At 52.3% G+C, this 24851-nt stretch overlaps 1 protein-coding gene across 3 annotated transcripts in view; it reads right to left on the reverse strand.

Annotated features, from left to right (window-relative positions):
- Window positions 1-24851, reverse strand: part of GRIK3 (glutamate ionotropic receptor kainate type subunit 3) — a 219171-nt gene that overhangs the window by 97567 nt on the left and 96753 nt on the right. The window lies entirely within an intron of this gene.

Below are 24851 nucleotides of genomic sequence, written 5' to 3' on the forward strand. Positions count from 1 at the left end.
GAAAAGGCCCAAGGATGGGTTTTGAGGTTATGCGTAAGGAGATGGGGCAAGGAGTAGGTGTGTCTCCCCTCATGTTCATTCGTTAGTTCATTCATTCATTCCCCAAGCAGTTTATTGGCTACAGCTGGGGACACAGCTCTATGCTGGTCACTGCGTGAGTCAGCCAGTGCCTGGGCATTCTCCCAGCCCTTCAGGAGCCCACAGCTTGGAAAAGGAGATGAGAGGAGGGGTGCAAATCAAAACACTATATGGCCAAAAATTCTCCATGTGATGAGAATGTCAGAAAGCTGGTGAAACTCATAAGAGTGCCATGGAGGTCTTCACGGAGGAGGTGGCATCTGAGTGTCTCGAGAGCTGAGCTGTGGAGGGAGTGCAGCAGCTGATGGTGAGTGGGGAGACTGGCCCTAGATGGGCGTCCCGGGCAGGAGGAAGGAGGGGACCTGCCCAGAGTCACACAGTTGGGAAGCAGTGGGGTCCACTGAAACCAGCCATCTAGCTGCAGCACCCACACACCTGACCATACATCTGTCCTCATCCAGACCCTCTCCCAGACCCTGTGTCCCTTTGGCACCTCCTCACTGACCTCCTGCCTGGATCCCATTCGCCTACCCTCCAGTTTTGCCCTCCTTCCTCCGTGTCTCCATTTCATCTTCTGAAAAGAAGGATATTAGCAGCATTTACAACACAGAGCTATTTTGAGGACTAAATGGCAAAAATCATCTCAGGGCCACGGTAGGACCTTGAGAGGGTTAAGAAGTTACTATTGTGATGGCCCAAGGAAGCTAGGGAGCACTTCCCGGAGACGGGGCATCCAGAGAAGCAGCAGACCCCGTAGGGTCCCAGGGGAGGGGCTCCTGATTGAGTCCTGGGGCCTGGTGGCAGTTGTTTTAATTGATCTGGTAATACGTGGAGCTTTGTCTGTACAACTCAGGGACATGCAAGTCAAATACTGTAGAATCGACCATGTCGGGAGGATGGCTGCAGGCTCCAATGCTGCCCAGAGATCCTGATGACCGATGGGCTGTCAGCAGGCAGAGGGACAGGAGCTCGGACTGCTGGGGACAGGGCTGGCAGAGGGGCACAGCCAGCAGTGAGTGCCCTTGCCGGAGGGGCCAAAGGAATGAAGACCCAGAATCCTTGAGACGCTGGTGGGACTGGCCCGCCTCCTGGAGGGATAGAGCCATGACGCAGCGCACCATCACGCACATATGCCCAGAGCAGAACGACTGGCCCCCAGCTGGCCTCTGAGACCCTTCCCAGTCCAGTCTGACCTCCCCCAGCCTCGGCTCTTCTACATAGCATGTCCCCCACCCCCACAACGGAGCTCGCTGGCCCATCTGTGCCTGTCCCTTCAAGCGTGCTTTTCTCCGCCTGCATCACCTTTCCTTCTTCCTCCGTTCCATCCCCATCCAAACCTGACTCCCACACTTCTCTTCTCAGCTGTGTCACAGGCACGGTTCTTATGCCCTAGTCCCACCCAGGGGCCGCTCATAGACACGTCCCTCTGCACAGCTGGGGCTTTCTGTGTCTAGAACATTCTCTGGCAATGGTGCAGCATGGCCAGCACAGGCCACAAGAGCCAGGGAGTTAGGAACTCTGTATTACCCCTGCCTAGGAAGCAGGGAATAGATGGGTGCATTTGTTTCCTTGCCCCTTCGAGGCATAATTCTGAGGTATGAGCTACTTTCTTGAAGGGCCCCAGAGGGGCTGAGTCCCAGGTATCCACAGCATACCCACTGGTGGACGCATCTTCCCTGTCCTCCCTCCCCAACTTGCTTCCCTGTCCAGCACCACCCGTCTGGGATCACCTCCAGAACCGGAACCCTTGCCGGGTCTGCTTTTGGGGTCCCTAAGACGTCTTCCCTGAGCTCCAAATTCATCCTCTGTAGGCTCACGCATATTGTGATGCAGCGGGTGCCCCCCACCCCAATTAGGCTGTGGTCTCTGCAAGGTCGTGACAGACCTTAGCCATCCTGGCGTCTCTTTCTCTCCCCCAGTGCCCCACTCACTATCTAGCACAGAGACGATGTCAAGACCCATTTGTTAAATAAACGCATTTATCAATGCACATCACACACACACACACACACACACACACACACACACACACAGAGTGCTTGTTCTAAAAAGCAAATTCCAGCTCTGGATGTTAATATTTCAGTGACAAAGCAAAAAGCACACAGATATCTTCAGACCACCCACTAGAAGATGCTCAGCCAGGAGGGCACCAGTTCCCGAAGTTTCCAGGCTGCACCCTGCCCCCAGCCTGGCAGTGGCTGGCTCTTACTAGATGAGGAAGCTTCTGCAGAGGTGTTTTCTGGAAGCACGCTTGCCGCCCCCTGCCCCCTGCCTGGAGGGCGAGGCGCTGTGTGCCTGGCAGCTTGGCAGATGGCAGGAAAGGACCAGCTCTGCCCTGCGGGGAGGGGGTTGGTGGCCCTACCTGGGGATCATCTCCCCACCCCCGGACCACCTGCTGCACGGAGTCAGCCTCCAGCAGTCCCTCAGTGCCAACCTGCCCACCCTCAGCCCTGCCCCGAGAATGCCAGGAGGCCCCACAGAAGGCCACACCGGATGTGGAGTGGGCAGAGGTGAAGGGAAGGGGGCGCAGAAGCCAGGGAAAGGAGTGCAGGAGACAGGAGCAGCCCGTTCTGCATTATTACTCCCATCCTCATCTGTTTTAAATATCAATTGCTATGCAGGTTAAATACTTATTCAGATGCCTTTTAGCTTAAAAGCAAGCTAATTGATCTCTGGAGATCCTGAATGAACAGTGAAGAAACTGCACTAATTATAGAATCAACTTCCACTTCTCTGTTTTGTTTTGTTTCTGCTCTGACAGCACCGCTGGAGTGACAAGGCCCGGTGTGGCAAGAGCACATGTTGTTTTCATTAGCACGCTTGTGCGCGCGTGCACGCGCACACACACACACACACACGTGCCAGGCCCCAGACTCTGGGAGGAGCTCACCCAGATAGAGCTCCTGGGCACACCTCTCCCAGGTAGGAGCTCTCAGAGGGAGGACCCACAGATGCCGAAAATACAAGCACACTTCACCCTTGGCCCGAATCCACTGAAGCTGGCTGCCCTCAGCCCAGCTACTCAATTGGCCCAATCCCCGGGCCCACAACACCCCCCACCCCCGCCCCAAGCTCAACCCAGAGGCTGCCAAAGCAATTCCAGGTCCACTTCTTACAGACCCTGACCTCCTCGGCGCTCTTGGCTGGTGACATTTTGCTGGCTTCCCAGAAGTAGATGGTCCGGCCCAGTTTTGCCCTGGGGCCGCTCTGGTCCCTCCAATGGCTCCCTGCTCATCGCTGGTGTGGGGGTGGGGGGCAGACTAGAGCCCCAGGGGGTCCCGACCTCTCCAGAGCCTGGACTTCCTTTTCACCCTCTCTCTCTCCCCCTGCTCAGGTTCTGAGTCCAGCTACTATGCGCATTGGGTGGAGGACTGACACTTCGGGCCTGGTTGGAGGGCAAATTCTATCTCTGCTATTTTGGTGACACCAGGAAACCACCCACTGCATGCAGGGAGGCTAAAGGCTCCTGTATGTTTGGGAAACTAGAAGTTCAATAAGGTCGAGCAGATTCCTTTCCTGCAGGACCTCTCTGGGCATTTATTCTGCTCATGTGCAGCCTCAGAGATGGGGGTAGCGTAAGCAACATTTCCCAAACTTATTTGACAGCTGTGAAAACCTTTTTTGGTAGAGCATCTCACTGAAAACATGCTTTGGGAATCACTGTGTTACAGTGCTTTGGGCAAAAGTGGTCTTTTTTCCCCTTCTGAGGTGTGAGCTATACGAGGTCCAGAGCCCGAGCCTTCAGATCTCAGTCTGCCCCACACACCCGGTCCCCAGCCATGAGCCCCACAGACACCCAGAAAGAATGAAGAAAGCGTGACAAAGTATGACACTGAAAGTGTTCGATCTACTTAACACCAGGGACCCCGTGTGACACATTTTGTCTCTTCCTGGACTGATTCTGGGACACTAGTGACTGCTTGTTTTAACAGAGCTTCACCGAGGTGCGATTACCCGGCCAGGCCCATTAGCCTGTGGCTGTGTGCAAGCGCACCTGGGCAGGTGCGGGCAAACATCTCACCTGGGGAGGGACACAGCAGGGAGGGAAACCCAGGGAGCCAAATCGTCAGCCCTATGCTTTGTGCCTCTCTCCCTGAGGGGCTGGAAGAAGAGATTCTGGCTTAATTATGATCATTAGCAAATGAGGCTGCTTGCATCTTTCACAAGCTCTAGGCTTGTACAAAGGAATCCCAGGCTCGCACAAAGGAATTCCAAGTGACCTCGCTCCCCACTGACTCTGTTGATAGAGATGTTCAACTACTCAGCCCTTCCTTTCATCCAGCACTCAGGGAGCACCTGGCATACAGCACCACAAGGGTAAGGGGGACCTCTACCTTGTTTATTTCCCCAAAGCTCTTAATGCAGGCTGAAATGGTCCCCAGTATTTGCCATCTAGTTGATAGTCTGCCACCATTCGAATGTCAGCTCTTTGAGCCCAGGGAGCTGGTTTCTCACATTCTCTCCAGTGCCCGCCACAGAGTAGGCACTCGGTCAGTATCAGGTGTAACTGAAGGTGTGTGAAACTTACAGGCATAAGCATGCATCACAGGACTGACCAACAGAACCCCAGCGAGGTAACACATGGACAGAGGCTTTCAACCAGGGCGGCTGCCTCGGTGGTGGTTGGGGTGAGGGGTCACACCAGAAGAAGTCAGAAGGGGACACTACACAAATTCAGAATGTAATTTGGGGCTTTGAAGTGGTGGGGGAGATGGCTATAGGAGCATCCGGATCAGAAAGCCGAGAGCTTCTTGCCAAAAGCCAGAAAGATACATCATCCCCTCTGGTCCCAGCCACTCCGAAAGCCCAAGGCTATATAGAAAAGGCAGGACAGCGGGTGCCTTCGAGAATGGGAACAAAGTTGCAATTTAAAAATCTGCATGGACCCTCAGCCAACGTGGAGAAAGCAGCTTGAATTTTAAAAAAATAAAGGTTTAAAGACACCATCCATGAAACCCTGCACTTTGAACAATTGCAGAGATAAAACTTTCCGCATAACCATCTGGTGTGGATTAGCTGGGGGACCAAAAGCAGTTCAGGAGCTGTACTAACGGGAAGAAACCCGTGTTCTCTGCCTTCTCCACTCATTAGCTCACTTAATCCTCGCAACGACCCCATGACCGGGATTCTTCTCTTAGTCACATTTTGTTTTTTTCAGAAGAGGAAATGGAAGCTCAGGGAAGTCAGCGATTTGTCCGAAATCATACAGCTTCTGCAGAGCCAGAACTTAGCCGGTGATCTGGTTTGAGTCAGGAGCCTCAGACTGCAAAGAGCGCACAGGTGATAAAATAGAGCATCCAGCTCCGAGCCAAGCTACATTCTCCTCCCCAAGCCTCATCTAAGAAAGGTTAACACCAGCACCCACAGCGCTTAAGTCTGCAGCTCCATGTTGCTAGATGGATGTCTAACTATTGAGGAAATGGTGTGTGGTTCTCATTCTACACGATGGGTCCAGTAGTTTCCCACTCACTCTTTCATTGCCTTATAAGGCTATAATTAACAGCAACAACAACAGACTTCAAGTATTTCCAAGCAGAGGGAATTAGGCCACGAGAATAAAACAGCAGACTCTTGTTTGCCAAAAAAGATCAAGCAAATGCCCCCTTCCAGATCGGGCCGTGTTTGTGCTGGGGTGGGCTGTCCATCGTCCTCACCCAAGAGAGGGGTGTTTCCAAACACGTGTCACATTTGCCGAGAGGCTGAAGCCTCCATGCTTCGCTCGAGAAGCAGGCTTCTGTCAGGGCAAGGCTCTCTGTCCTGGGATGTACCTTTAAGCCCCCCACGATAGCACTAACCCAACACCGCTGAAATCTAACACAGCATTTTCTCCCCAAACCTGCTCTTCTCCTGGGCTTCCCATCTCAGAGAAGGGGATCAGGGCCCTTCAGGGGTCCAAGCTGGAAACCTTGGGGTCTTCACCTCCCAGCCGAAGCCCCTCCTCACCCTGAGGTCCCCGATGACTCTGGGGTCTGTCACTGCTCTGTGTAGTGCCACCTGCCAGCTCACGCCCCATCCCAGGTTTCCAGACTTCCCAGGCCCTCCCTCCCCTCCCCCTTTCTCTTTCCTGTTCACCCTCCTTGCATCTGCCCCATGGACCCCCAAGCCCAAACTCAGTGGTGCTGGTGCTCTGCCTCACGCCCTCTGTAGCTTCCACCTGCCCAGAGGTTCAGGACCCCAGTTTTTGTTTGATTTTCAAATGTCTTCATAAAGCTGGCCCCATCTTTCCCCGCACCTTGTCTCCCACTAAACCTCTTCCACAATGTGTGCTTTAGCCCCATCCGACACTTTCTCAGCCCCACCCCAAGAACGGCCACGTCTTCATGCCTTTACTCATGACATTATGCCTCTCATCAGCGGCAACAAACTACTCGATCCTTTCTGGTGCACCACATCCTGGGCCAAAGGCTTTATGAACATCCTTCTGTTTAGACAATATCCCTAAATATTAGATTCTCACTGTGTTCCTCGGGAGGAAACGGAGGTTCAGAGGGAGTGTGACTTCCCTCCAGTTCACACCTGAAACCCAGGTGTGGCCAGGTAAACCCTCCCCATACACCACACTGGGGATGGGGAGTTTGAGCTTTGTCACTGCTTCTGTGCTGGTCCCTCAATGGCAGGGCCCTTCAGGAGAGGTGTTGTCCAAGGCCCAGTGCGGGGCCCACATACTGAGCTGGCGGGGAGAAAGCCCCCATCTTGAGTCACTGCACACCTGCTATGTTGTGAAGGGCCATTCTAGGCATTGGGGGAGACGGTGCTGGTCTAAGCAAGCAAGCTCCCTGCCTTTGAGGTACCAACTTTGTCATAAAAGCCAGAAAAGGAGTAAACACCGTGCCTGCAGGGGACTGGTTTTTCTGGCTCTCCTAGGGAGGTTCACTGCTATCTTAGTGTGAGGGGAACCTAAGAATGGATAAATCCGTCATCTCCCTGGGTTGCTCACGGACTAAAGCGGGACTGGATCAAAGAAATGAATCAATAAGCAGAAGGCTGATGACTGCTCTGTTGTGGGAAGTACAGAGTGCATCAGGAGTGAAAATGACCAGGAGCAATCCTAGTAGGTTTCTTGGAGGAGGTGATGTTTAAGCTGGCCCTTGAAGAGTGAGTAGAAGCAGGTGGACCGGGCAGAGGAACAGCAGGAGCAGAGCATGAGAGTCTGGTGATTTCAGCAAGCGGGCAGAGGCTGATGTGGTCCTGCCCAGGCCCCCGCCTGCCACGCCATCTCCTCCCTGGCATCTGTTTTTCTCAGTCCCTGCTTCAGAAAGCCCTCCTGCTCCTCCCTCCGGCACTGCTGTGCTCTGCTCACAGCTGACATGCCGTGATGATGGGTCTCCACAGCAGCTCCCCATCGGCGCTGGGCCAGGGAGTCCAGCAGCGGAGGACCAGAGAGTCCACTGGACAGGCACAGTGCCCAGGGCCTCCCAAGTCCTGCTTGCTGCGGGCAAGCATCCTCATCTTTAGGAGGGAGGAAAAGGATGGAGCGCCCCCTCTAGCCGGATAGCCAGTTCCACCATCAGCAGAAGCAGGCAGGCTGCAGCGCGGATGCCCAGGGCATGCTGCTTGGTTCCCAGTTCTCAAAGGCAAGGCCCTATGTCCGCCCCACACCCTGCTGCAACCCTGCACCCCCCCCCCCCACTGCACCTGGCTGAACCTGGGCACAGGCCTAGAACCACAGCTGAACAGTGCTGGGAGGGAGTTAAAGGGCCGTAGCACCCTAAGCCCCCAAAGCTCCTCTGTGCTAATGTGCACCCCAGCTCTGGGAGCTCATCTGCCCAGCTCACTTGTTGAAGGTCACAGTGTCCCCAGAGGGACAAGACCACAGCGGTCTGGAGCCAGACTGTCAGGCGCAGTTCACACCCCAGATCAGCCGCTCACCGGCTCCCCTCCTCTGCCTATCAGTTTTTATATCTGTGAAATGGGAATCTTGCCTTTCAGTGCCATGGTGCAGGTTAGAGGCCATGCTGCCCATAAAGCCTTTGGCCCCGTGCCTGATGCACGTTGCGGCCTGATTCTCCCTTCCTGCGGCTCTCTGCCGGAGCCTTGGAATAAGCCCTGCTCCTGAACTTGCCATCCCTGGGCCAGCCAGCATCTGCCAATGCTGGGTTCTCAGGAGCTACCATCTACTCTGGGCACAGATTTGGGGCCCCCTGTCACCCTGGGTCTAGCCATGTAGCACCTTCCCCTTCCCCTGTGCCACGTGGGTCTGGGCCCTCCTGTTCACCTGAGGTTCCCTGGGGTCAAGGGTCCCCAGCTCCAGGCCACTTCCCTGAAGAGGCTGAGCCCAGGCTGGCCCTTGGAGTCTCTGTGTCCTTCTAAAAGGGAGGCCCGGCTGCCCCAGAGCCATTCCCCACACCCATGCCTGAGTTTTGCTCCAACCAAGGCCCTCATGCTGCTTGTTTGGTAATGGTTGGGGAAGGGAGCTGATCGGCAAAATAGAGGCTCCATTTCTCTCTGGGACCAATTTATGAGTTTTCGACAGCAGCTCCGCTCTCCCCATTTCTGCCTCATCTCCGCCTGCCTGCTGCCCCCGCTCACTCTGGATTCCGAGGGAGGCCAGAGAGGTGGGACTCTCCCTCTGTTGGCCAACCAGCGGGGAAACAAACGCCCATTCTGGGGTACGGTGTGGGGAGCAGCCTCCAGGGCACCGGGAGGCCAGAGAGAGGCTGAGTCCCGGGAAGGTGGACCCCGACGACACAGAACCACCCCCTCCAGAATCCTCTGAAAAGAAGCCATGAAGTCTAGTGGTTAGGAGCACAGCCTGGAGGCCGCGGGAGCTGGGTCGGAGCTCCGCCCCTGCCAGCTGATAACAGGATGGCGGAGCTGTCAGTCAAACCCAGCGCCTCTGCCTCTTAACAGTCCGCCAGACCGCAGGCAAGCTCGAGGAGCTGTGTGTGTCTCCAAGTCCTTCCTACAGATTCCCAGGGGGATCTTGCTAGTACATAAGCATAGACAAATATCTTTTATTATTAGGATCGTCTGTGACCTTGTAACATTGCTTAACCTCTCTGAAGGCCAGCTTGACACCCAGGGTCTGTGAGGTCGGAGCTGCTATTCTCCGCTCTGCAGAGAACCTGGTGCACAGAAAACCCCGGATAAGAAGCAGCGGATGTTGATTTTATTACCGTTATTTCAGGGATTCCCACTCACACATTTTTCCATGAAATGGGAATGGGTTTGTAATAGATGATAAGAAAGCACGGTGTCATAGTTTCAAAGCATGGTGTCGTAGTTTCATTGGTGGCATTTTTTTTTTCCCGTCTTAGGGAAATACATAAAATTATGCATCTTACAGTCAGGGTGTTTTAGAATTGATGAAATCATAGCAGAGGAGGCAAGAAGGAAAGTTCGGAGGACCTGGCTCTGTAGTTCCTGAGGATTTCCCACCTGTTTGGGCACCTCCAGGGCCCCAGAGACAAATCTCTCTGGTAACCTGGGACCAATGTCCCCCCGCAACCCCCCCCCCACCCCGCCTCCCAAATCCACACCTCTTCCTCTTCTCCCTGACATCTGCCTTCTTTTGCCTCTTGGAGTGAGGTCAGTGTCCTTCTCAAGACCTTAGGTAGAGAGAAAGGTGCTCTGCCTTTCTCTTGCTCCCCCGGGCCCTGCCGAGTGTGAGGCCTGAGTTCATGGCACCAGGCTGAGAGTGAGAGCTGGATGGTCAGGCTGTGGGCATGCCCTGGGACCACCAGCGAGGAGCATGGTGGCTCTGCCACCCTCGGTATCCCCATGACTATGGGAAGACAGGACAAGACCTGAGTCAGCTGGGTGTCCGTCCCTGAGAAGCAGCTTCAGAAGTGGGACCCCACACCCAGAGCTCTGGCTGCTTCTTGGTCTCTAAGGAAAGAAGAGAAAGCAGAGAACCCAGGAAAGCCACAATTTTGGGGAAGTCAGGTGGCAGGTCTGTCTTATGGCAGGCACCCCCTGACCTCCTCCGCCAAGCAGCATCCCCAAGCATTTAGGGTTACACTTCTGCCTCAATTGCTCCAACCCCCTCCTTGAACTTCCCAAGACCCAGAACCTAAGTGCTTAACATCAGGCCCCACAGGGGCCTTTGATTGGCTGCTGCTCCTCCCCTCCCAGCCTGGAGGGTACCTCTTCTGAATATCACCCCGGACATCCCCCCAGGAAATTCAGACATTCAACCTCCTTGGGACTGGTCCTGATGATATGGGGCCCTGGGCTTATTTAGCCTCAAAGGAGGAAACCTTCTTATAGGGGGCACCCGCCTGATGGCTGGCTCTGTGCGTGATCTTCACACAGACCTCTCTACTGACTCTTTCCAAAAGATCCAAGAGGGGGATGAGAAAGCAGAGGTTTGGAAGCTGCAGCCCTTGCCCAGGGAGCAGTAAGCTGCACTCAGAAGCTCAGATGTGTCTGTTGGCATCTCCTAGCGCACAATCCTCACCGGTAAGCTGGGCTCCAACCTCTCCTGCAGCCCAGAATCTCCCAACAAAGCGATGATCAAAGGCAGGGAGATGGTGTTAGTCTGGAGCCTGGGGGGAAGGAAGGCCAGGCAGCCACCACAGCCTGGGAGCCCATGGAGGGCAGGGAGCAGCACCCCAGGCCCTCACCCTTGGTCCACAAAGCCAAAATATATGCAGAATCTCATCTTGTTCCTGGGCAGCCGAGGGCTCTGAGTCACGGGAGGGGACATTGCTCTCCAACAGGTAAGTTGTTCAACAGATGGGCAGTCGAGTGGCAAAGAAATATAATATTAATGTTTCTGGTTAAATTAACTGATTAAAACCACCCCAGGTAAAAATGTACGTATCAGCGCTTTGCTCACAGCAAATGAGGAATTAATGGAATATGGCTGCGTCTTTGTAATGAAACACAGACAGGGGCTGTCTGGAAAGGTTCTCTCTCTTCAGCAGCAGCAACGGGGGGTCTAGGGCAGGGAGGCCTGATCCATCTGTTAAAGGGACCTCCACTGATTGGCACAGGGGTGGTAGAGAGGGGAGAGACCCACAAGGGCTTCCTCTGGCCTGACAGGAGACCCGAGCAATCTGGACTTTCTGGCCCCCAATTCGCTGGAGCCTCAGAGAGGGCTCAAGTCAGAAGCAGAGGGCCACTCCCAGGGTGGGGTTGGGGGATTGTGTGTGGGGGGTGTGCGGCAAAAAGATGAAAAACACTGCCCAGGAAGCAGGACCATGGGATGTGACTCCAGCTCTGCCCCTGCAGACTTCCCATAAGCAAACTTTCTGGCAGGGCCTCAGTTTCCTCATCTGTCAAATGGGGAGGAGAATCAAAGTCTTCAGTGCTCTTTCCCAGGATGGCTTCTCTCGCATCTCAGCCTTCTAGAATGAATCCCAGTGTTCACCTTGTCCTCACCCTCAGCAGATAACCTAGTGGGGAGCTGAATCTCATTTGGGATGTGTCTGGATAGCCCGGCCCTCACATGGCTTTTGGAAAACCCCTCTTTTGACACAAGCACAAAAAGGCGCTCCTTTGTCTATGCAGCTGGTGACATGCACGTGTATATCCATACATGTACTCCATGCACTGGAGGCCCCATTTGGGCACCTGTATGTATACAAGCAAGTGTGCACAGACACAGCCATAGCCAGAGCACATGTGTGCAAACCCGTGCATACACAGCCGAATAAAAGCTAAAAAGCCATATTATGGTCATGCCCAGACAGGAGGGTGGGTACTGGGCACGGGCAGCTTGGGCGCATTTCAGACATAGCACTGGAGGTTAGGGACAGGGAGGGCACTGCTGGGGTGGAGGATCAAGGGCCACTTTCTTCATCAATGAAAGAAGTTTCACACCAGGGTTTCAGGAGTTCTTAGAGGCTATGACCCAATTTAGATAAGAGTGAGGTTTTGCATAAATTAGCCAGGTAATTACATCCCTAAGAGGTGTTCCCTTCATCCAGAGACCTGGAGTGGCTGGAGCCCCAGAGCCCCAGTCCTGGCTGTGCCTGGGCTAAAAGCAGGGGCTGGTTCTGGGCCTCTTCCCCCCACCCCACCCCCAAAGCTCCAGGAGCTCTCCAAGGTGCTGATGGCTGAATGCGGGAGATTGGCTAAGAGAAGTTGTTTCTTTGCTCCACTGCTAGCTTGCCAGCTGTGGGGAGGGTGGGTGGTGTTGAGAATGTGGGTTGGGTCCTGAACCCCACTATCCCATCCCTCACCCAGCCGCCAGGTGCCATGCTGCGGGAGAGGGTGGGAGGCGCCAGCCAGAAGACTCCTAATGACTCCCAGCATGCGAGGAGGCCTGCCAGGGGTGGGTCAGCGCTGGTATCGCAGTATCATTAGCTGTTTACCCTGAGAAAGTTCACACTTCTTGGAGGCCGCGCTCGAGCTGTCAGAAACACTGCACACAGCTCTGGCAGCTCTGCCAACTGCACTCCCCAGGGCCCGGCAAAACAAATATTTATTAGGCGCCTGGTTCTTGAGCACACGTGCACACACCTACTCGCACAGGGCTCAGCATGCCAACACACAGATGCAAACAACCACACAGACTTCTTCCCCAGACACACACAGAGACCTAGAGACACACAACCCACCAATCCACAGACAGATACACACATGTAGACATGCACACACAAACCCACGTTCTCAGGTAATACGATAACAGCGTCGGTACTGAGCACCTACTCTGAATGCTGTTTGCAAGCAGTGACCACACATTATCCTCTTTGGCTCTTCTGACAACCCTCAGTTATAAGCATGATCACATTCTTATTTTTTAGATGATGAATTTAAGGCTCCAGCAGGCCAACTCCAGAGCTAGTGCTCTTACCATTCACTACATGGATACGCACCCAAAGGCAGACACATACACATACACAGACACAGACACGGATATGGAAGCACACAGAGGCAAAATTGGACTCGCACGTGTGCATTCACAGAAACATACTTGCACACGCACATGCACACATGCACACACACACAGAGTGAGACCATCTTCCTCCAAGCCAATGTACTGCCTCTGCCTCAATGCTCCTCAGGGGCCTGGACACACCACTCTAGAGATCCAGTTCATGCCCTCTGAGCCCTTCGCTTGCAAGCTGTCCAGCTTCTGGTTGGGAGACCTGGCTGATGTCGGGAACAGCCCTGGCAGCTAGCAAGAGAGAGTGGGCTTTGATTGGGAGCAAGTCCAGATGGTGGCAGTAAGCCCCAGATGTTGTATGGAAACAAACAAGCCTGCTGAAATTGGGAGCTCAGCTTCAGCCTGGCCCTGCAGAGTGGAGGCTGGGGCTCTGCTGAGGGTGAAGCCAGTGTGGCCACTACCCCAGGCTGAGCCTGGCACAAGAGCCTGGTGACAGATGGGCAGGGCTCAGCTTTGGGCTCTGGACATCTCCAGAGCTCTGGGCAGCTTAGCAAAAGGTTATTGGAATCCTAGTAGCTGAGAGGAGGAAAAGAGTGTTTGGTGCTGGTGTGGCAGGAGCCTGGCTGGGGAACCCTAAGCAATGTCCACAGTCGCAGCCCCTCATTGGCTTGGCCCACGCAGGCACCGGGGCCTGACGTACTGCCTCCAGGCTCTTGAACACCCTCCCTGGGAGCCATCAGGCTCTGATTCACCAGATCTCTACTCTGATTTCCAAGGTCACTGCATAATGATTTCGGTAGTCATTGCACAGAGATCTTTAAGACCCTTTCCTGTGGATTCCTGAGATCACAGTGATTCCCAGGGCCAGCCCCAACATTCTTGGGGCCCTACTTCTACTTTAGGAAGATCCAACACTGGCTTTTACCCTGGCCCTTTGGGCTCCTAACAGAAAAGCAAGCCCCGTGAGCAGGGCAAACTCCCCGAATGGATGATTAGCACCACAGGGCTGAAGTGGAGGTTGTCACGGTGGTCTGTGGTCTGTGCTTCAGGTGAACTTGGTAATACACACGCAGTGTACATACATGTACACCTCCTTCCTTCACTCTCTCTCCTTGCCTTCTTCTCTCCTGCCACTCCCTTCTATTTAACAGAATCTCCCAGGCCTGTCAAGAAGAAATCTACTATCATTTCCTAGGTCAGAGCCAGGGCCTCCCCACCTCTCAGATTCCCCCAGTTCTTATATTCATGCCCACTTTTTGTTCTCAAGAAAAGATATTATTAACCCTCCCTCTGATGGGGCAAGGAACTGAGCCTGTCTGGGTTCTCCTGGGGAATCTGCAGGAAAAGAGATCATAAGCCAAAAAAGTGAACCTGTAAGAGCAGATTCTCAGACCCAGAGCTGCAAGGAGGAGCTCCTGGCTGGAGCTGAGCCGGCACATCTCCCTTCCCCAGGTACCGCCTGAATTGCTAAGCAAGGAAAACATACACAAATAAAGTGTCATGTCCTGACATCTGATAATTTAAGCCGAACGTCGAAGAGCATCTGCTAATTACACGCGGAGCTGTGTGTGGGCACCAGGAGACAGGCTCCGGGGAGGCAAAGACCCCCGCTTGAGAGTGCTAACAGCCACGTGGCCCAGGACCAGCCGACAGAGAGGTTTGTCTTTAGAGGTTAAATTAAAGCTCACGTTTCATTTTTGGCGCAATCCGATTCTTCTGGTTTTCTCCTTCTACCTCCCCAAACTGGGGCCTTAAGTGGAAAAGATGCACTGAATAGCAAATGCAATTCAACAAATATTATGACATGCTGTTCATCACGAGCCCTAAATATTTAACGGTTCGACTTTATGGGCTTTTCATTTTGTTTTATTTTCCTTTTTGCCAGACGCGATGAATTTAGCACTAACAGGCCCCGTGCCGTGGAGCTGCGGGCGCCCTAGTTTGCAAGACTGAAAAAGGCGAATTTCGTGGAGGTGTTTGTGACCTCAGTCCATTCGGGCCCCATCACCTCGTCTTGGCTCTGCCCAGCTGGTTTTCTATAAAAAAAAGAGTGAGATCGAGAAAGAGAGAGAGAGAAAGAAGGGGGAAAACGGGAGGCGAGAATGGAGGGGGTCTTAAAGCCTCTGTCGGCCAATTCATTTCTGTTTAATCCACCTCCGCGCTGCAGAAAGCGCCTTTGTGGTGATGAGACCAAAGGTCGGTAATAGATTTCAACAGGTTCCGAGAGGCTGTTGACTGCTTGGAGCCGAGTGGGAGAGTGTGAGGCTCCCTGAGAGGCAGAGGGGAGAGAGATAATTGGAGACCCGGAGCCCCAGTTTGCCCTCTGGTTCCTGATTTCACATATTTGAGAAGAAAAAGAGATTGTCTAGCATTCTGCCTCTGGAATCGTGTGTGCAAGAGAGAGAGCAGAGGTGGGGGTGCTGGGCCTCGCCAGGATCCCCTGAAGCTGCTGGCACACGGCCACCATCCTGCTCAGAGCCAGCGGGCTGGAAGGGGAGGGGGGTTCAGGCACCTCCGAGACAGGCTGCAGGTTGCAAACCATCTCTGGAGACCCGGAAGGCCTTGGAGTCATCACTGAGACTCCGTCAGAGCTGTGGCTCAGTGGAGAGGCAGCTGCCCACTTCGAGGGGAAGGGAGGGAAGAGGTGAGTGGAGGCCAGGGCTGGGGTAAGCAGATATTGAAGTGAATTTACCAGTTGTTCTCTGCAAAAACCCTCTGAGTGGGCAATGCAGCTGGAAAAAGATGAGAAACCCCAGCATCACGGTCTAGCTCATAGCTCCACCCCAGGGATGCAGGCCCCAGGGACCTAAGCAGGTTCCTTATCATCACTCAGACTTCACTGTGGCTCCCCAGGGAAACAAAGAAGGACACTCCTTGTTATTCCAGACGTGTCTGAACAAAAGTGGTGGTTCCATGGGGTGGCAGGTGCGATGAGGTCACCCCCTGCCAGGCAAAACCACAGGTTGCCAACCCAGGGCTCAGTCTAACATTCTGCTCCTGTGAGCATAGGGGCAGCCTCTCGAGACATCATTCCAATGGCAGGCTGAGCCATGCCTGGGGACGGAGGACCAACTGGCCACACCCTTTTTCCCAACCCTCTCTGGTTCCCCATCACCCAGGGAATCCAGCCTAGACCTCACCCTGGGGGAAAAATACCCTAAACCCCCGTCTTCAGCCTCACTCCCTTATATCCTCTGCTTGGGCCATAGTGGGCCCCTCATTGTCCCCAGTTATGCAACAGGAAAATGCTGTGATGGGAGTAAGGGCAGGGTCTTCTCAAGCAAGAAGACATGGGGGCGCCTCGGTCAGCTTGGGGGGTACGGGTGTCAGAGAATACTCCCCAGAAGAGATGCACCTGTGTTGAAGTTTAGAAGATGAATAATAAGCATAATGAAAACAGCTCACATTTATTCAACACATAGTATGTGCCAAGCACCTATGTTCCCTTGATCCATAAAATCTTCCTTATGGGATAGAGACAATTAGTTTCAACTCACAGATGAAGAAACCTGAATCAGAGAGGTGAAGAGCTTGCCCAAGGTCATCCAGCATGTAAGGGGCAGAACTGGGCTTCAGAAACAGGCAGTATGAGATCTGAACCCTCACTCTAACCCCTGGACTGTAAGCCTTTGAAGGCAGGAGCTGGAGGATGCATTTCTGTACTCCTGGTACCCAGCAGAAATGAGATATCCGTGATTGTTGCTGGATGGAGGAATGAATGGATGGATGAAATCCATTTGAAGTCAGATGTATTCAGAGACTAAAGAGACCCGCGGTAACAGGTACGTGAGATTACAGTACATTGGTACTTAAGTACATTAGTGCATCCAATCTTCCATTTGTCCTAGAACAGCAGTTCCCAGAACACATTCTATCAGGCACGAATTCCTAGCAATGTCGGCACAAAAGGCTATCCACAGTCAAGTGAGTTTGGAGAACCCCAGGTTAGATAAAACTAAACAGACTTCTTTACATCAGGCCTTCTTAAGTTCTTTTGGGTGGTAAGCATCTCCTGGGACCAGAGCCCCAGCAAACTGAATTTGGGAAGCACCATCTCTGAGGCCCATTTGGTGGACTTCAAGGGACGGCATAGTCCTTATTTACTGCTGTGGAAGAAATGCTCCCCAAAGTTGACAACCTAAAACCACAATCAATATTAGCTCACACCATTTCTCTAAGTCAGGAATTCAGAAGCAACTTCATTGGCTAAGGTTCTTGCATGAGCCATAGTCAAGATGTCAGTTGAGTCATCTGAAGGCTTCACTGATGTTGGAAGACCCAAGATGGCACGCTCACGCAGCAGGCTGGCTACCATCATGAGGCCTGCGTTCTATATCATATGGACCGTCCATAGGGCTGCTCAAGTGTCCCCATGATACATCTTCCTGAGAATGAGTGATCCAAGAGAGCAAGAGGAAATGGCAATGTTTTCTGTGACCTAGTAGTAGGAGTCCCAGACTATTAGGACCACCATGTTTTATTGGTCACACCAGGCAATCCTCATACAATGTGGGAAAGGAACACATGAAGGCATGAATACTGAGACACAAAGGTCACCATGGAACCTTCTTGGAGGCTGGCTGTCCAGATGGCTTTCTGGTTTACACTTCTGGACTGCAGTGATAGGAACGTGTCTCCTCTCCTCAGGTCTGCAGGTAAACACAGACTTCTATTTTCAATTTTCACAGTCAAGCCCAGTGGCTACTATGGAGTGTTTTTACATCCTGTTCTCATTAGCTGCCTCTCTTGACTTCCTAAATCTCTTGACCTTGTGGAATCCTAAATCCCAAGTGTCAGAGCCAAAGCCAGCCAGCCCAAATTCATTTCACAGGTAAGGAAATGGAGGCCAGTGAAAGCAAAGACACCGTCTGTAGTCACAGGGCAAGTCAGTGGCAAACCATCGCTTACAGGCCCTGTGCCCCTTGTCCATCACACATGCCTAACCAGATTTGAAGGTCCATCCACTGGCCTGAAATTCTGGGCGTGCTCCCTGTCCCTACTGAAAGCCTTGAACTTTCTGCAGACCTGACCACATGGGCCTAAGGTTCAGTGGGCTCCAGACCAAGGATGGTGTAAGTAGAGACTTTATGGAGGTAGAGGTAGGGAAGAACCATTATGGGGTGGGCCCTGGGGAGCCCATTCCTAGTTGTCTGATCTCCGAGTGACTCTGTGACTGCCATCTAAGGGAACAACAGAAACTTGGAGATTTCTCTCCAAACCCAAGCTCAGCCAACCACACAGGCAGCAGAAGCAGCTACCCGTATAGGTGTGAGAGCCAAGCGTGAGCACCGAGACGCTTGCTGACCCCATATCTCTGGCCCGGCTTGGATCTGTGCAGCACGTTCCTGGGGACAAAAGCCTTCCAGGCACGGAGTGGCCTCTCTGGTCAGTCATAAGTGGCCAGTGGAGCCAGTTCTGAAGGGTCTCCCCACCACTCTGCTGTTGGGACTCCAAGTATTTGTCCCGACTTTCCACAAACATGTACTTTCTCTATAAAGTCTATTTGTCAGATGATTATAGTGAACCTGCGATGCCTCAGTAAAAGCAGGATAAACAGAGAAACTCCACAAGGAGCAAGGCTGAACAGAAACAGAAGCACCTGCCTTCCCTCGCTAGCAAAGTAAAGCTCCTTCTCCATGCCCATCCCCGCTGGAGAGAGGTGTGTGTGGGTCCTCATCCCTCCACAGGCCTCAGCTCAAACCTCACCCTCCGCAGACAGGCTTCTCGGACCCCCTCTCTAAGGTCTCATCACCCTGTCCTTCCTCATCCTGAATCCTCTTTCTTCCTGCTGTACTCATCCAGGTAGTTATTTCCTTATTGTCTATCTCCCTCACTGCAAGGTTCATGGGGATATGACCATGACCCATGACAGGACCATTAGGTTTCCCACTCTGTCTTCAGCATCCAGCACAAGGCTGGCATGCCACAAATGATTGTTCTTTGACTCGAGAGAAGACTGTTTTCCTTTGCCATCTGACGGATCGCTGAAGACATCTGGAGGAGAGGCCATCCTCTTAATCTGGCACTGGGACCAGATGAGAGCTTCTCCAGCTCACTCCCATGGAGAGACGCATGCATCCCCTTCTGTCTGGGTCTCAGAGGCCATGTCTCTGGCATCTGGCAAGGAGACCTGCCTGTTCCCCAGCTGACTGGCTGGGGCTGACTTGCTGACCCTGCTCTTGTCAACCCACACATCTCAGAAGTGGACTCTCCATCATGTCTTCATCCTGTCTGGTCCCAGCTGGGTCCGATGTGAGCCTGCTCCTCCCTCCCCAGCACCCTGAGATAAGACCCATCTCTGACATCGATGCTTGCTTGGATGGCCTGGCTTCATCACTCTCTCCCTTTCCTGGATGAACCTGTTTTATGCTAGGGGCTTCCTTGGGGACTAACACCCTAAGCACCTACTGGCCTCCTAGTCGGTTCCTCTCTCTTTCTCCCTGGCACAAAGAGTCCACGACTGTGAATCCTGATGTTGACAATTTCTCATGATTGACTTTCACTCTAATTGGACTGATAATAATTTCTACATGACAATCTAATTCTTGGTTTAATTTTTAGCATGCATTAGAACTTCCAGGCATAGAAGGCATAGAAGGCTGACCCTGTGTTTTGGGTGGTGCCCAATCTCTAGAAATCCGATGAGCATCCCTCTTAAACAAGTGACAGGTGCAGTCTGCTCTGGCTTAAGGGACTTGGGTGTGTCACAGTCCTCTCCTCCACTGGGGAGGAGACTTTGGAGACACCTTGACACTCCTAAGTCTTGCCTTGCCTTTCTTTATCCATTGGTACCGGAGTCACTTGGAATCTATGCCCCTTCCGGTCTGGGAGAAGGCCAGGGAGGCAACGTTCCGAGCACCTTTCTTTCCAACAAACTGTTAACACCCATGATGTCCATGTCTCAGCCAGAGGCACCTCCTCCATTAAGAAGTTTCTTGGCTCAAATAAGATTCCTATTGTTTTCTAAACTCCCACTTTGTACCTATCCACTCCGCTTCCTAAAGGTACCCTCCTTTTCTTTACTTCTGAACATCTTTGAAGAAGAGTAGAGAGAGGCGGGTACATCTGATCACTCTTGCAGGTACATCTGTGTGGTGATTGCCTGTGAACGTCCAAGGCCAGCTCCCACATCTGTTTGCTCCCCACCTCATCGCGAGCCCAGCGCCTGGCACACGATTCTATCTGGAATGAATGTACTGGGATAATGCAGGGGGAAAGAGGTCATGGAGATCCCCAAGTCACTGCTACCACTAATCACCCAAACATGCCAAACGAGACATTTAGTGTCAACTGATTCGGTTACATTCACATCCAATATGTAGAAACACATTTACCATTCATTCCGCGGTCTGTCACATTGCCTGTTTCTATCTGAGCCATCTTTCTTGTGTGTGGATAGAGAACAAAGCCTACACTAACGTGGTTTGTCACTGAGCAGGCTGAGCTATTTGCTTTCTAAACAGCTCCGCAGCCTGCGCAGGCCACGGTGACCAAGCCCAGCAGCTTCTGGGGCTTGAGGTTGCCAGCGGCCCCTCCCCTACCTGCACTGTGCCCCCCACCTCTCTGCCAGGTGCCCTCACACTACTCAAGGTGTTAGGTCCCAGTGCAGACTCGCTTGGGATTGGGTTTGCTTCATTGTGCTCCCTGCTCCTCTTCCATCCACATGCTGCCTGAACAGGGTGCTGATGGGGGCACATTGCCATGTTGCCAAGAATACAATGTGGGCCTGAAGATAACTACGCTGCTCTGAAGAGCTGGCATCTTCTGAAAGAGAGATGTTATTACAGATAGGTGATCAATTGGACTCTTTTTCACACCTGCCCCACCTCCATTATTTTCTGTAGTCTTCTGTGTTTTCCCACGGTGCAGCTGCAGGGTCCACCTGCAGAGCCCACCTGCAGATAACAGAGTGGCTCTTTCATAATCAAAGGTAGAATATCGCCACGTGCTTTGGCTGCCTTGAGGCAGCAGCAGTCCTTCCTGTGCCTTAAACTTTTCTCCAGTAAGACTTCCGAGTTCACAGGCAGCAAAGCAAAGTAGAAGGGGCATAGGGCTGAGAGTCAGAACTCCCAAGCTAGGCCTTTTCCTCCCTTTCCTAGACTGGATAGAGCAGGGGAGTCCTGAGTGTGGGGGATGAGAAATTGTGACTCTGACAATTCCAAGTCCACTGGGCCATATTTCCCAGAGGGAAAGGATATGTGCCTTAGAGGTCAAGGCCTGAGCAGTCAGGGCCCACGGCTACTCTCCAGTCCTCATTTCCACCGATCTGGGTCTGCGAGTGGGTGAGTAGGTGGGGGCCGGTCCTCCTCGTGGGCCTGGCCACACTCAGGGAATGTGAAATAAGGGGGAAGTCTCACTCGTTCCACAGGTATTTACTGAAACCCTACCCTGCACCAGGCAAAGCTCTACTCATGGAGTTGACAGTCCAGTGGGAAGAGAAGCCAAAAACAAGCACAGGGATGTGTGGGGATGGGGGTGGAGAGGCATGGTGGAGGGGAGGGGCTATTCCTATAGAGCCAGCAGGAGGGCCTTCATCAACAGAGGTACCCTTGAAGCAAAGATCTAGTTCACAGTGAGCCCATACTGGCTCCAGGTGATCGCTACTTCCTAAGATCTCTGCAGCTGGAACTCTGTAGCGTTTTATGAACTGAACCTGAGATTCTTCTATGATCCCCATCAAATACCTTGGAATGTAGAGACTCTATCTTTGGAAAGCAGAATGCCACCTCCTGTCTCTAACCCCTTCCTAGTGACTCCTCAGTCTCAGGGGGTGGGCGTTGGGGGGGGGTGGCGCTCATTTGTGATCTTCTGTGCCCTGGGGTGGAATTCAGCCAGGACAGTCGGAGTTATTCTAGTCTGGACAAGGATGGTATGTTCTTACATTTTCTTCACTCATCCCAGGCTTTAATTCCCTCTCATTAAGGCTCGCTTTCCACTCTTCAGTCTGAGGATGATTCCCTTTGACAAAGAAGAGTTGAGAGGTTTCTCTTTGCATTATTTATCTCTCCCTGTGGCCAAAATAGCCCCATTCCCATGTCTGGGATCTCTTTGTAGTTTTTTCTTTTCCTTTTTTTTTTTTTTTTTTCCCTGAGACTCAAGTTTCCAGGAGAGCACCTTTAGGAAGTGAAAACAAGAAAAGTGCATGGCAACGGCGTTTTCCTTTTAAATTTTCAGAAAGCAATCTGAGGGAGTCGGGGGTGGCGGGTCTCCGAGCACACCATCAATTTGCGGTTAATTGGTTTAGAATTCATTAACCATATTTTCCTGCCTGCCTCTGCCTGTCTCTGGAACGGTGCTTGAGTTCTCCGATTCTTTGAGTTGCCAAACTAATAATTCACCTACTTTATTTCCTGACTCGCAGTTAGTTTGTTTTAGTCTAAATAATGCATATTCAGCTTCATTAGCATATATTTGGATCATTTCCGACTTGAATGTATTCAATCCCATCAATTTACCATTAGCGTGATCATTCAGGAGGGAAGTTTCCATATCTTTCACGCTTGTTCAGTCACTCTCATCTTCACTGGGCGTGGGGGCAGGGCAGGGGAGAGAAGATGGGGGTAGGGGAGCTGCCACAGGCTCCCCAGATGATCCCAGATTCAGAGGCCCCCTGATTGAATAGGATGAGTGTAATCCACATGTGGTTGGGAGTCCTGGATGCTAACGTCTGCACAAGGAGATTAAGACCCAGAAAAAAGAGCTAGACATGGTCTAACAGTGATTTTGAAGGGTTTTTTCTCTACCCAACCCATTCTCTGATTCTCTGATACCCACGGGGGGTCAAATAATTCAATGCTGTTCTGGCATTGACTACCAGAGTTAGTATAGTCCCCACATGTTACGAGCTCAGTCCCATGAGGCTGTCCCTACTTCAGGTGACAACTCCAAGTCCTGGGCCACCTGATTTTTTAACACACTGGCTATACATACACTCAGGTTCCATAATTTGTTAGAAGGGCTCGGAGAACTCAGGAAAACAGTTTACTGACATTTACTGGCTTATTGAAAAAGACACAACTCAGAAGCAGCCAATGGAAGAGATGCATTGGGAGACGTACAGCAGAGGGGCGGGGAGCTGCATACCATTCTCTCAGCACCCAATGTGTTCACCAGCCTAGAATTTCTTGTAACATTATTGTTAGGGGTTTTCTGGAAATTTCATTATGTAGGCATGATTAATGGAATCACTGGCCATTGATGACTGAACTCAATCTCCAGCCCCTCTCCCTTCCCAGGAGCTTGGGAGGTGGGACTGAAGGTTCCAGGCTTGATCTTTCTGGCCACCAGTGCCCACCCTGAAGCTATCTAGGCCCATCAAGAGTCACCTTATTCGACCCAAAGATGCTCCTATTTCACCCTCATCACTCAGGAGATTTCAAGAGTTTGTAGGAGCTCTCTGCCAAGAACTGGGGACAAAGACCAAATATCTTTCTCCTTAAACCACAGTGACAGTCTAACTGGGTCTATGAGCACCCAGGATTCGATACCCAAATGCTCTGGACATTCAAACTGAAATCAATAATGAATTTCTTTAGAGAGACATGATACTCATTCATTCCATCAATATTTACTGACCCCCCTCCTATGTGCCAGGCACCACACAGTAGAGTAATGAATAAAAGCATCCGTGAAGCCATGTGTCACAGAACTTGCACTAAACTCATAGTGACGGTCATCAAACAAGTATACCTATGTGTGGGGGAACAGAATACAAACCGATCATCAAACACTCTCTTGCTCTTTTTATACCTTTCGTTGGGCCGGCGGGCAGTAGGGAGGAAGGGATTGAAGGACCAAGGGAGGCCCAAGTTACTCTAATTAAGATAAGGAAATCAAGACCTCGGAGGGAAGGTTCCAGATAGGGGAGAGAAGAAAAGGAGGTCCAGGAGCCAGGAAGGGAAGGTAGGCAAGCAGCAGCACAAGGGGAGAGAGAAGGGAGGAAAGAGAGTGGTGGCTGCCAAAGGGTTAGAGCACTGGGGACAGAGTGATGCAAGTTCACGCTGGGGGACAGACGCAGATCTCCTGCTCTGTTCCCACATTCAGTGTGTGGCAGGGGGGTGCGGCTTGGCACAGGGCTAGGAGAGGCTGCATGCTTCAGAGTGGCCCCGGGTGAGGTCTGTTACCTTCGTTTTCATGTATAATGATGACTTGTAACACATTCTCCAGAAAAAAAGAACAAGGGACAGAGGTAGAGGAAGGCTTATCTGAAGACAGGACATGTGAGTTGAGACCTGAAGGACAAGAATGAGTTGAGATGGGTGCATGGAAGAACATTCCATCCAAGGGAAGAGCACTAGGAAAGTCCTTAGACAGGCAATGGACCTGCTTGCTCTGGAACTTAAACAGTCATCACAGCAGGGGCAGGAGAAAACGGCCCGCTGAGTCAGGAAGAAGTGAGTGAGATTCAAGGTGTTCAGGAAAAAAAGCGTCATGTCCCGGGAGTCATGTCCCGGTAGTCTGCAAGGACATCAGAGGCACCGAAGCAGGGCAGGCACAGAGATCTCAGGGACATCTATCAGGCTGTGCACAAGAAAGGGAAGGTTTCCCTAAGCCCAGGGCAGCCCCAGAGAGGGGCAGGGGAGTTGAGAGGCAGCGGGATGCAGGACTGGCTGGGTACAGACTCTAGCCCAGGAACAGAGTCCTGCTTCCACACTTCCTTTTGTGCTTGCAAGAGAGAAGCATGCCAGCATGCAGGGGAAGGGGAGTCAGATCTGCACGGCCGAGAGAGCAGACAGGATCTTGGGCTTGGGGTGCAAGAATCAGCAGGACTCCCGATGGGTGGAGGGAGTGTGTGCAAGCCAGCAGAGACGTCAAAGGAGAGGATATACCATTTGTCAGGAAGTAGCTACGCCAGAGTCCCGTGCACCCCCATTCCTTCCCCTTTCTAGATTTTTCCAGGCAGTGTTATATTGGAAGCTATAGCTAGGCTGAGAGACCTAATCAAGGGTTTTCTGTTTCTCCCCCAATCTGTTACGGAATGAAAGGCATGTCACAAGGT

The sequence above is a fragment of the Lontra canadensis genome, unplaced genomic scaffold (assembly GCF_010015895.1).
Source record: "Lontra canadensis isolate GAN:19392208 unplaced genomic scaffold, GSC_riverotter_1.0 scaffold60, whole genome shotgun sequence".
Classification (NCBI taxonomy): domain Eukaryota; kingdom Metazoa; phylum Chordata; class Mammalia; order Carnivora; family Mustelidae; genus Lontra; species Lontra canadensis.